We start from the raw sequence: 12,709 nt of genomic DNA on the forward strand, positions 1-12,709 counted from the left end.
TGGGTTAGGAATGATTTGGGTACATCTCACAGTAGAAGTCTGTCTATTGTACCATCTGCTTGTATCTCCAGAGTGCCCTTGAAGAGATCAGCACAAGCTCAAATGTGAGCCATACTGCAGGCCTAGACACTACCTTCATTCTCCATCACTTAACACATTCATCCTCCATAGGCTGGTCTACTGCAGGAAGCCATCAGGATTTCCTTACAGAAGTCTCAGTTGTGCATGAGAGGAATAATAATGAATGAAACAGGTGATGTGAGACTGAAGGAATAATTTTCTGGTTAATTTGTATGTTCTATTTCCTGCCTACTGGTTGGTGTCATGAAATTCAAGAGGAAATAAAATAGGGAACTTTAATGCTGGGAGTTAAAGGCCTGAGTGTTTATAGAGGAAGGGAGGGGCCATAACTCTTCAGCTTCTTCAATAGGTTAAATATGCTTAATTGTCAGAGGATAAGGGAGGATTTGGGAAGCCACTAGCTCTGTGTCTCATCTCAATCCAGCTTCTAGTGATGGATACGTTGATGGTCATTGTTTCTTTTCAAGTGACTGTGTACTTTCCTCCATAACAGACAGCTGTCCTTTTATCCTAAAGTGTAGGGTATTGGAAACATCTCTGGACCTACATTCTCATCTGATTTGTATCTCTTCCCCACCTATTGCCTTCCAATCAGCTTCCCACCCTACCTCCACTGCACGTAGTAAATATTCTGAACACGAAAGATTTAAGAAAAGAATGAGGAAGACCACAAGAAATATAAAGTTAAAAGGGGAGGAAGAACTGGGGTGAAATGAAGTGAGTGCCTCTGAGGACTGAATAAATTTAATGTATGTGAAAACGGTCTGTAAGCTGTAAAACACCATTCAAGTGTCAGAATCAGTATTTTCTACTGTCTATCATGCTTGACAAGTCTACTCAGTAAATACTGAATGAATAAATGAATGGCAGAAACATTAAAATGAATGCTGTGAGGAAAGGGGAGAAGAGACAGAATCAGAAATTGTCCCAAACAAGTGTTTAGCTCATTCATCTTCCTCCCAATATGTGTGAATCTTATCTGTATGCAGGCTTTAAAAAGCATTGACTTTTTGCATTCAGGGAGAGAAAAGAATTAGATACAGAGAGATTAAATAACATTAAGCTTAAATGAACCAGGGGGTAAAATGATCTTAATGAAGATCTGGTAAAAGATATGCCAATAACTAATCTTTGAAAAAGAGAGTGAAAATGTTATGTGAGGGACATTGCCGAAATACTAGGTCTAGAAAGTAAATTCCAACATCACTATTATATGATTTTTATACCTAAGAGAACCAAAAATTAATAATGTTGGAAATTTTTAGTTCCATATCCTTATAAACAGTATCTGAAGCTTTTCCAGGAAACAGGTAATAATATGATAGCAAGCGTTTATATAGCACTTACTATGTGCCAGCCCAGTTAATAGAACTATACGAGTATTAGCACGTTTAATCTTCACAATAACTCCATGGGGTTGGTACTGTTATTACCTGATTTTTAGAAGAGCAAATGAGTGGTGGAGCTGGGATTTGAACCCAGGCGGTCTAACTTTAAAATTTGTGCTTTTAAATACTGTGTGTGTGTATGTAACTATGTATATAAAAACACTTCTATGAATGCTTTATATGTAGGAAAGAAATAGGTTCTATGATTTTCCCCACTTTACAGATGATGAGCCCAAGGCAAAGAGAGGTTAGGTAATGTGACCAAGATAATGCAGCCATTTAGCCCTGCTAAGCACAAGAATGGTGTCCTAACGTCCATGGACTTCTGATCTACAGGATTGGTAACCAGAAACTCAAAGTAGCTACTGTGAAAGAATTAGGATTAGGAAGGAGTTAAATCCTTGGCTCTCATTTCTCCTTCTATCGATGGCACAATCCTGCCTCAAGTAAGAATCTCCAAGGACATACTAAGCCCACAGACAGAATGGACACATTGTTGTCCTACACACAATTAATACATGATTTTACTTTCTGGCTCTCTAAAATACCATGATGCTTTACAAAGCACCAGGTTTGTGGTATGTTTACTCAGTTTTATTCTGATCTCATTTACTGTGGACTAGGATAAAGTGAGTCCATGGAAACTGTTGAGACCTAGGTTCTAGTATTCAAAAGCAAGTAGTATCTACTCGTCTTCTGGAGCTTGTAAAATTGAACAAATGTATTCTACTGTGGCGTTAGATGTCACACTGAGCACAAAAATAACTGGCCCTCATGCACATGGGTGATTCTGGAATTTCTGACAGAGGCTAATTATTAACATCACTGATGTTTCATGTGAATCTGAGGGTTTTGGTTTCAAATTGTGATATTAAACCTAGAGGTTAATTATAAATGAGTTATCACATGGTATTCTAGTGCTTCGCTGTTTTGAGGGCTTTCATATTGTCAGGTTCACTTGATGATCACAACTTTGGAGGATGTTATTCAACAGTGTCACAAATGAAGAAAGAATCTCAGAAAGGTTAGTGACTGACATTGCCTCTCAGGTAGCACCAGAATGCAAATGGTGCCTTTCAGGTAGCTGGGATGCAGTGCTGGGATGCAAATGGATGCTTCCTGACTCCTCATTCAGTGCTCTTCAAACTCCTTAGCAGCCCTATCAAATCTGCTCCATTAATACCCCCAATGAGGGCTGGCACTCAGAATAATCACCTTGGGGACTCTAGGCTTATTTGAGAGATGTCAGAATCACCCACCACTTTCGGCATATCTGTTTAGGAATTTTCTTCAGGGCTAGTTTACACAAGAATATTATTTCATTAATTTACACCTATGCCAAATTTTGGGTTGATCACTTTTTACAAGGCTGTAATACAGGGCACCACACTGCAGGACACACCCACATGCCTGAGAATAATTAGGACAAAGCCAGTTTTCATGAGTGTGAAACTAAAGTAATGATTATCAGACAGTCAGTAAAGACTAGACTATCACCTTTTTTTTTTTTTTTTTTTTTTTTAAAATTTATTTATTTATGGCTGTGTTGGGTCTTTGTTTCTGTGCGAGGGCTTTCTCTAGTTGTGGCAAGCGGGGGTCACTCTTCATCGCAGTGCACGGGCCTCTCACTATCGTGGCCTCTCTTGTTGCGGAGCACAGGCTCCAGACGCGCAGGCTCAGTAATTGTGGTTCACAGGCCCAGTTGCTCCATGGCATGTGGGATCTTCCCAGACCAGGGCTCGAACCCGTATCCCCTGCATTGGCAGGCAGATTCTCAACCGCTGCGCCACCAGGGAAGCCCGACTATCACCTTTTGACATTGGGTTTTAAAGATCTCATCCCTGGAATTCCCTAATCAGCTGAATGGCATTGAGTTTAGGTTACTCAGAAAGAAGAAAGGCTGATTCAACTTCAAAGATTTTAATATGTGGTTCCAGAAAGTCTGCATATTTCACTGTGTGTATGTATGTAACTATGTACATAAACATTTTCACATAATGGGCAACTACTTATGTAATTGTAAGATCATTTGTTTGATATAATTAAGGGGGGGAAAAACACCTTTCCCCAGTTTGCTTTCCAGAAATATGCATAATATTTCACAGTAGGGAAATGGCCTCAAACTATGCTAAACTTTAAATTTATATTACATAATAGGATTTGTTTTTAGAAGATAGGTTTCTTTTCCTACAGTAAAGTATAGATGAGAAAATCATACACATTGGAGTTGGATGAACCTACGTTCTTCTTCTGGCCTTAAAATCTAAGATACTGGGTGAAGTTATTTAAATATTCTGAACTTTAGATCTTTATCTTATAATGGAGCAAAAACACCTGTTTCATCAGACTCCTGTGAAGTTAAATGAGATGATATAAAGCATTTCATTTCACACTGTCCAGCACATAACGGACACATCATAAACATAAGTTTCTGCCTCTACCCTCCCACTCCCCCGTTTCCATTGACTTCTGTAACCCAAACAGTTTCTTGTTGAGTGTGCTTTCCTTGCTCTCCTCCTAGCTTTATTTCTTTTTCTTGGATGACATCTCTTCAGTAGTATCTATAGTGGACCAGGGTCAATAGCATTTCGTCTGCAGTTCTCACTCTTCCCAGGAGTCAGTCATTTCTCACAAATTTGCTCTTTGGTTGGAAGATGTAATCAAAATCTAGATAGCTTGGGACTCCCCATTTCAGAGCTTATTTCTCATCCTAGTCTTTGCATCTCAAGTGACAGTTACTAACATAGCTTAGTTTTATCTCTAACTAAAAACTCAGCCTGCCATTGGCAACACCTGGGAGAGAAAGTCTAGGTAGAAATGGGCAGAGGTGCTGTAAGGAGGGGCCTAAAAAACTCCAGATGTCCTCAGAATCCTGAGAGTGACTTCCTCCAGGAACTGATGAAGATCCAAGACTAAAGAGGGCGGAGCAGCAAGAATGCCATCCCCAAGGGCAACTGTGGTGGTTCCCCATATCTCCCAGGCTGTGATGAGGCACAGGAGGAAGACACAAATGCAGACTGCATCACTGTAGCAGATATTACTGGAAGGAATATCAACAGTGCAGGGGATGTTTAGCTCCTCCTTACGTTGTATTCAACATCCCTTCAAGTATTTACGAAGTGGCTGCTATGTGCCTGATCTTCCTGGAAGTCATGGATGGTCCATGATTTATAAGAAAGTATGAAATATCAAAGTGAGTGGCCAGTAATGGCAGGAGCCATCAGGAGTTCCACATGTCACATATGCAGATCATAGGGAGGGAAGTTACCTTCCTTGTCACTCAGTATTCTCTAAAGAAGCAGAACCGGGCCTCCCTGGTGGTGCAGTGGTTGGGAGTCCGCCTGCCAATGCAGGGGATGCAGGTTCGTGCCCCGGTCCAGGAGGGTCCCGCATGCCATGGAGCGGCTGGGCCCGTGAGCCATGGCCGCTGAGCCTGTGCGTCCGGAGCCTGTGCTCCGCAACAGGAGAGGCCACGACAGTGAGAGGCCCGCGTACCGCAAAAAAAAAAATAATAATAATAAAAAAAAGAAACAGAACAAATAGGATAGATGTCTGTATATACAGTTGTATCTATATCTATGAAATGATAGATATACAGAGAGAGAGGTTGATTGATTTTAAAGAATTGTCTCACATAATTGTGGAGGCTGGTAAGTCTTATGTCTGTAGGGAAAACCAGTTGGCTGCAAATTCAGGCAAGAGTTGAAGTTGCAGTCTTAAGTCTAAAATCTGTAGGGCAGGCAGAGAAGATGGAAACTCAGGCAGGATTTCTATGCTACATTGACGTGGAATTCCTTCTTCTCTGAGAATCATCAGTTTTTTGTTCTTATGGCCTTCAGTTGACTGGATGAGGCCCACCTGCATTATCAAGGATAATCTACTTAAAGCTAACTAATTGTAAGTATTAATCATGTCTTCAAAATACCATTGCAGCAACATCTAGACTAGTGTTTGACCAGACAGCTGGGCACCATCATCTAGCTAAGCTGACACGTAACATTAACCATCATGATTTCCAAGCAGTGTTTTATTGGAAGTGAGACTGAGCTTCTTTTGAGGAAAGATGCCTATTCATCAGCAAGAAGCCACAGCTTCATAAGCTATAAAAAACTGATACTATACTCGTGTTTAGTGTAAGAGCATCTGTGGTTTAGTCTTCTTAGTCCCCCTGTACTTATGATTAAGTTTCAGACAGACTTGTGGAGTCCAAGCTGTTTTTAACAGAGGAACTATAGTAGTTCCACTCTCAGCTTTATTAGTTTGGGAGTGGAGGAGACCCTCTACTGTATTTATAGTACCATGAGTAGAGATAAACTAGGTGTTTTGGATACACTGCATAAGGTACATAAATGCTCAATCATTGATGAAGATATTCTCTATTATTTATTAATCTATTATGTATCATTTATTATGCCTCTATTCAAAAGGCATGAAGTGATCACAGAGGAAGGAAGCATTTTGTAACTAAACTGACAATGCCCAAATTCCCTCCGAAAATCACTTTTCCCACCCCCTACAGATCTTTCTATGTCTTCCATCTATATGAACAGCATGTCAAAGGGTTGACCTTTCCTACTCATGAATGAGACAATCAAATGTTCTGCTTTCCAAGAAGAGAGAAAAGATGGTTCCCAGAAAATAGAGACTAGAAAACCTAACATTCCTCCCCATAAAAATTCCATAATGGATGATTAAATAGACTGTTTTTGACCTTTTGAGAGAGAGGGAGAGAGAGAGAGAGAGGGAGAGAGAGAGAGAGAGAGAGAGAAAGAGAGAGAGCGAGAATTGCCTTCTGGAGACAATATGAGCTCACCCTGAGTAAGTCAGGTCAAACAAAATACTTTCCCTTCTTGGACAGCATTATTAATCTCATGAACTGTAGTAATACTGTAGACACAGTATATTATATTTTTGCAAGGATTTCCCAGCTCATTCATGATATCTTTTTGGACAATGAGAAATGTAAGCTAGATAATAGTTTCAATTAGATGGACACATTGTTGATAAGACAGGTCTATTCAAAGATTGTTGATGAATGGAACAATGGCAAACTGAAGAGAAAAGCTAGAAATAAGATTTTGTTTTAGCCCTTTTCTACTGAACTTTTTATTTATCAACAACTAAGTTAATCAAAACTAAATGAATCGGGCTTCCCTGGTGGCGCAGTGGTTGAGAGTCCGCCTGCCGATGCAGGGGACGCGGGTTCGTGCCCCGGTCCGGGAAGATCCCACATGCCGCGGAGCGGCTGGGCCCGTGAGCCATGGCCGCTGAGCCTGTGCGTCCGGAGCCTGTGCTCTGCAATGGGAGAGGCCGCAACAGTGAGAGGCCCGCATACCTCAAAACACAAACAAACAAACAAAAACTAAATGAATCAAAATAAAAAATTAAGTGCATATGTGGGAATCATGCTAAAAAATATTTATAGATGACATGGATCTTGGTGGGCTAACCAATCCAACAAATAGGGAACTGACATTCAAAATCATTCACATGGGTTTCAGTAACAAAGAGAAACAAACAAGAGAGGATATAATAAGGATAAATGTAAAGTTATGCAGCTGATTAAGATATAGCTTAGCAGAACTTCATGTGAAAAATTATCTGGGACTCTGCATCAGCTGCAAGTTCAAGAAGCCAATAAGATGGCATGGCTGTAACACACACATGCACACACACCCAAATACAATAGCTTTTAAAAGTTGGAAAGGACCTTAGAAATTATTCAAGTCAAATCTCCCATGTTTCAGAGAAAAGCTGAGCATGCAATAATAAAAACACAAGTGATAGTAAAACTACATCTGGTATTTATGTATGTTTTATTGTAGACATCGTACTCTTTAAAGTTACTTTATTGTGTTCTTGATTTGCATGTCTCTAATGATTAGTGATGTTGAGCACCTTTTCATATATTTCTTGTCCATCTGGATGTCTTCTTTGTAGAAATATCTATTCAATTCCTTTGCCCATTTTTTAGTTGGGTTACTTGTTTTTTTGCTCTTGAGGTAAAGGAGTTCCTCATATATTTTGGATATTAACCTCTTATCAGATATATGGTTTGCAAATATGCTCTCCATTTCTGTTGGTTGCCTTTTCATTTTGTTGACTTTTTCCTTTGCTGTGCAGTAGTTTTTTACTTTGATGTAGTCCCATTTGTCTATTTTTGCTTTTATTGCCTAAATCTATTCATCGACAGATAAATAGATTAAGAAAAGGTGGTATATATACATACAATGGAATATTATTCGGCCTTAAAAAAAAAGAAGGAAATCATGCCATTTGGGGGACAACATGGATGAGTCTGGAGGACACTAGGCTATGCGAAATAATCCAGACACAGAAGGACAAATACTACATAATATCACTTATATAAGGAATCTAAAATAGTCAAACTCATAGAAGCAGAGAGCAGAATGTGGTTGCCAGGGGCTGGGAGAAGAGAGGAACAGGGAGGTACTAGTAAAATGACACAATATTTCAGTTGATAGAATGATGAAATGATGAATATGTCCTAGAGAAGTACAGCACATCATAGTGCCTACAGTTCACAACACTGTACTGTATAGTTAAAATTTTGCTACAACAGTAGGTCTTATGTTAAGTGTTCTTATCGCAAATGATAATAACAGTAAGTAAAGAAAAAGAGTTACTTTAATAGCCATGAATGTATTTTCATAGAGTGTAAGGTTGTGAGGAACCTAAAAACCATATAACAAATATAAAATGTCAAGAGTTTTTTTGTGTTTTTTTTTTAGCCTAGAATATAGTAGAATAGCATAGAAGGGAGTACTATTAGAGGCAGCATGGCAGGTGTATTCTTTACAAAATGAAAGGGTGAAACTAGAGCCTACAGATAGAAGTTCTTAAAAGGAAAAGTTCAGGTTTAGCTTAAGGAAAGCTTTTTGAACAACTAGTGCCACCCATTGATGGGAAAGGCCACTTCAACAAGAGCTGGTTTCCTATTCCCACCGTAGATCTAAGCTATAGACCCACCAAAGACAGGCAACAGAGAAGGGATTCATGATTTGAGTTAAGAAGCTGTACTAAGTGATCTCTATTCCTTTCTATTTCTAAGATTCTACAATTTCAGAGCACAACAGGTGCTGTTTCTTTCTAACTTTGTCTCCCATTTTCAGGGACCTATACTTTCTATTCAATTTTTCTTTACACTTAAAATTTTCTAAGAAATAAATTCTAGGGCTCACTTCGGCAGCACATATACTAAAAATTAGAACACAGAGAAGATTAGCATGGCCCCTGAACAAAGATGACACGAAAATTTGTGAAGCATTCCATGTCTGAGGGGGATTAGCAGATACAGATTACTATATATAAAACAGATAAACAACAAGGTCCTGTTGTATAACACAGGGAACTATATTCAATATCCTGTAATGAACCATATGGAAAAGAATATGAAAAAGAATATATGTGTGTGTGTGTGTGTGTGTATCTGAATCACTTTGCTGTCCACCAGAAACTAACACAACATTGTAAATCAACTACACTTCAATTTAAAAAAATGCATTCCCTTTACCCCAGCAATTTCACTTCCAGAAACCCAGCTTGAAGAAATATTGGCCCATGTGCAAAAGATATACATACAATGATAGTTGTTGTAGCTTGGTTTGTAATAGCAAAACCACAAGGGGTTGGGGAATTCATAAATGTACATCAATAGGAGAACGGCTAAATAAATTATGGAACAACAGAAAAAAAAGAAATAAAGTCTATTAATTTTTTTAAATGAATCAGTCAAAAGTTCATCCGCCCTCTGATTATTTACCCTTGGTCCATGCCCTAAAAGGGTCTACCACCCTGCATTCATAATTGTTTACAAATATCTCATCCATAGAGATACTAAAAATAGAAAGAAACAGCTTTCATTTATCTCAGGAACAGTTCCAATGAGTGACACTGTCATAATCTGGAATTTTAACTTAACCTTACCCAATTTAATATAAAACCAGGTGTCCTTAATATATATCCCAAGGACAGTGGGATAGTTTTTCCACGGTTAAGAATTTTATACATATTTGGATTATCTGATCCCTTTTCCTGAAACAGTCTTCATCACCCCTCTGACTCTTCTAGCCGTCTAACTAGAAGTTACACTGACCCATCCTATGCCACCTAAGTACTCAGGGATGCTGTTTTGGGCAGTGGAAGTAGCTGTTGAGTGCCTATCACACATAAAGCACTGTGTTGAGTTCTGGGTCTACAGCTCTGTCTAAGGCAGGCAGAATTCCTATCCTCAGCAGCGAATTCAGACAGAGGACAAACTCATTTTACAATAAATAAACAACTCTATGTTTATTACATTCATAACGTGCACTCAATAAATATTGGTTGAATGAATGAATGAACTCAACTGATGAAGAAAATAACTTGGACTTAATTTAAATTTTCCTTTATACCACCTAGAGTTTACTAAGAAAAAAGAAATCAAATAATGTATGCATATTCAACCTCCTTAAAACTGAACATCTTTTAAAAACATTGGAATAACCACTTACTTGATAAGTTTCAAATAAGCTGTATTTTTTATTTAATATTTTTCCTGAGTTATACAGCAATTTTAACCAACCAAATGATTATCCCTGAATGCTTTGTCAGAGCACTTTAGGAAAGCTAAATATATACTAATATGTGTTAGGTATTTAAGTATTCTGATCAAACCTTCAGATACTCAATCCGAGAAGTAATGAGTAACTCTTTTTTTTTTTTCTGCCCTACCAGCAGGTTAAGGCAATAACAATGCACCCTGTACAGCACCATCAAAAGGCATATGTTTTCTTCCTCCAGCTACTCAGGTGAAGCTAAGAGTTGGATTTACCCAGGGAGAGAGTTGAAGGTGTAGTCAAGGGAGTGATTAAAATGATGGAATGAATCCAACCTGTGCAAGGAGGAAAATGAGGTCACGAGTAGGGCCTGCTAAAAATAGCACTAAAAGACACGGGATTACTCTTCAATATTCTTTTCTCCTCAAAGGAGGAGTTCAGGGAGCCACCAGAGCATATAATGGGATTTCCAACCAAGAGGGGATAAAGGGAAGATGGTTCCCCACCTCTCGCCTTTGCAGTCTCTCATTATCTCTTTAGCCTCCTTTTTACACATCATGTGTCTGAAGCCCGCAGCTCGAGTCCGTGAGAGCAGAGCCTTTCCAGCTTCTCCTGGATTCATCAATATTTCCTTCACTTAAATTCTCTTTCGACCTTCAAATATAACCTTTGTTGGTGACTTGCACTCTTGCTTGTATGAAAGAGGTTGAATTGCTAGATTTGATCATTATGTTGTTTCTCTTTATTTGTCTGGCTGAAAACTTGATCCCATTACAGTCAATGGGAGTAGATCTCACCACTCCTGACCTTGGCACGTGCTGGTGGTGGCGGAGAGGAAGGCAGACAACACCTGGCAGCTCAGCTGTCCCAGAGGTGCCGTCCAACACTTTCACATCAATCTCTTTGGCCAAAACTTAGTCATGTGGCCTCATCCAGGGCAGTGACATAACAGGGGTGGGCAGGTGGGAGCACCTGCAGGACTGTCAGGCGATGGGACAGCAGGCCACCAGCAGGGCCAGCAACACATCTGTCCAGTCAGTGAAACATTTTCATCCACTTAGTCTCAAGATGTGTTAGAGTCACCAAAAGGCCCTTATATTCATATTTTGTTGTTATGCCCAAATAAAAGATGATCTCGTGAGCTGTCACTGTGCCACTTTTCTGTTTACAAATCTGACTCCTTCTCCTCCTTACCAGCCCCACTTCACCCTAATCTTTAAGCCTCCACAAAATAGAGGCCATTTTACTTCATTTTTGTACCTGAAATATATGAGCTCACCCACTAAAAGTTTGTTCAATGAATAAATGAATGAATGAGACAGTGAATGAACAACTAAACCGGATGGGTGAATCTGAGGGAAGAAGTGACTAAATATGTTCCAAGTATCTAATTTGCCGGGTTGGCTCGTTCTAATTTAGTTTCTAATTATTTCAGTGTATTTAGCAGTGTATTTAGCTTCTAATTATTTCCTGCCTCATACTTTTTTATCCATTGGGGAGAGAAATTTTTAAAATTTCAATAGTTAGAATTGGTGGATTTAAAATCAGATGCCTTGGTAAAACGTATGACCCTTTTCTCGAAAGGGCCTAGTAGACATAAATATGAGGGTGGTTTATGTCCTCTTTATCTTCAAAAATGTTCACTGTGCATTCACAGGCAGAGGGTGGGAGAGATGCTTCCAAGAAAGTTAAACAAAAAGTTACCTTCTAGCTCAAAATATTTAGCAGGACACTATAAACAGATGCTATACATTTCCCTCTTTCATGGATGTACAGTGTATCAATAATAATACCTTTGGTTGATTAATAATACATAATTCATAGCTCAGAATTTTCTATTTTTAATCATCTCACATGTAAAATTGTTTAGATACTACAATATATCACCTTTTCAGGGAGAAGTCATGGGTAAGTCAGCTATCTTTTTAAACCCTGTAGCTTCCTTCCATTAAGAAGAATTAACAGCAACTAGAGGTATTGATCGTCTTTAGTTTTCTGACACCTGGTGTGGGATGATACTACAGAAAGCAGAAATAAACTTCACTGTCTACGGTGCTGAGTGCTCAGATGGTTATGACGATAAGTAAGTATTCGAGGTAAAGCTGTATCTTGGGTTCAAACAGTAGCCAGGAGATAGAGAAGTTTGTTGCTTTTGGATGCACAACATTCTTTTGAGACTAGATTCATATGTGATGGAGGAAGAGTAGCACCTAGTGGTAAAAAGTATCAGCTGCACCCACCGGGGAGCTGACTGCAAGTCTTCCAGGAAGTATTTCAGCCACATTTTAAAAAAACACATTTCAGGCATCTTAAATGCTGGTATCTTTAATTCCCAAGATGGTGTTTGTCATGTATGTCAGTTACAGATTTGAGTCAACTTAATGTGTTTGAATATTTTCAAATAAACTGTATAGATGATCAATATATCCAAGAATTTAGAAAAAGACCCTAAACTTTTCACAGATACCCAAAGCATATATAGTAAAATGTACAGGTTAAAATAGTATATTTCTTAGATGATCTGAAAGTTTATTTAATTATTACTTATGTAAGTCTACTAACATATTTGAGCGAAAGAGTGCTGCTTTCTTAAGCAAGACGTTGTATTTCAGTGAGATTATTTCGAGAACTTGGAGGTACCTGTAAATAGCTACTCTGAAATTCTCTTTTCTTCCAGGGATG

The 12,709-nt window shown here is 38.8% G+C and overlaps 1 long non-coding RNA gene and 1 other non-coding gene across 2 annotated transcripts in view; one reads left to right on the forward strand and one right to left on the reverse strand.

The window, feature by feature from the left end:
- LOC117308818 (uncharacterized) overlaps positions 1–12,709 on the reverse strand; it is a 497,295-nt gene that overhangs the window by 413,880 nt on the left and 70,706 nt on the right. The window lies entirely within an intron of this gene.
- Positions 8,664–8,768, forward strand: LOC117308901 (U6 spliceosomal RNA). The gene has a single exon (XR_004523151.1). It is a non-coding gene; the product is annotated as a U6 spliceosomal RNA (small nuclear RNA).

This window comes from Tursiops truncatus, chromosome 18 (assembly GCF_011762595.2).
Source record: "Tursiops truncatus isolate mTurTru1 chromosome 18, mTurTru1.mat.Y, whole genome shotgun sequence".
NCBI classification, from domain to species: Eukaryota; Metazoa; Chordata; class Mammalia; order Artiodactyla; family Delphinidae; genus Tursiops; species Tursiops truncatus.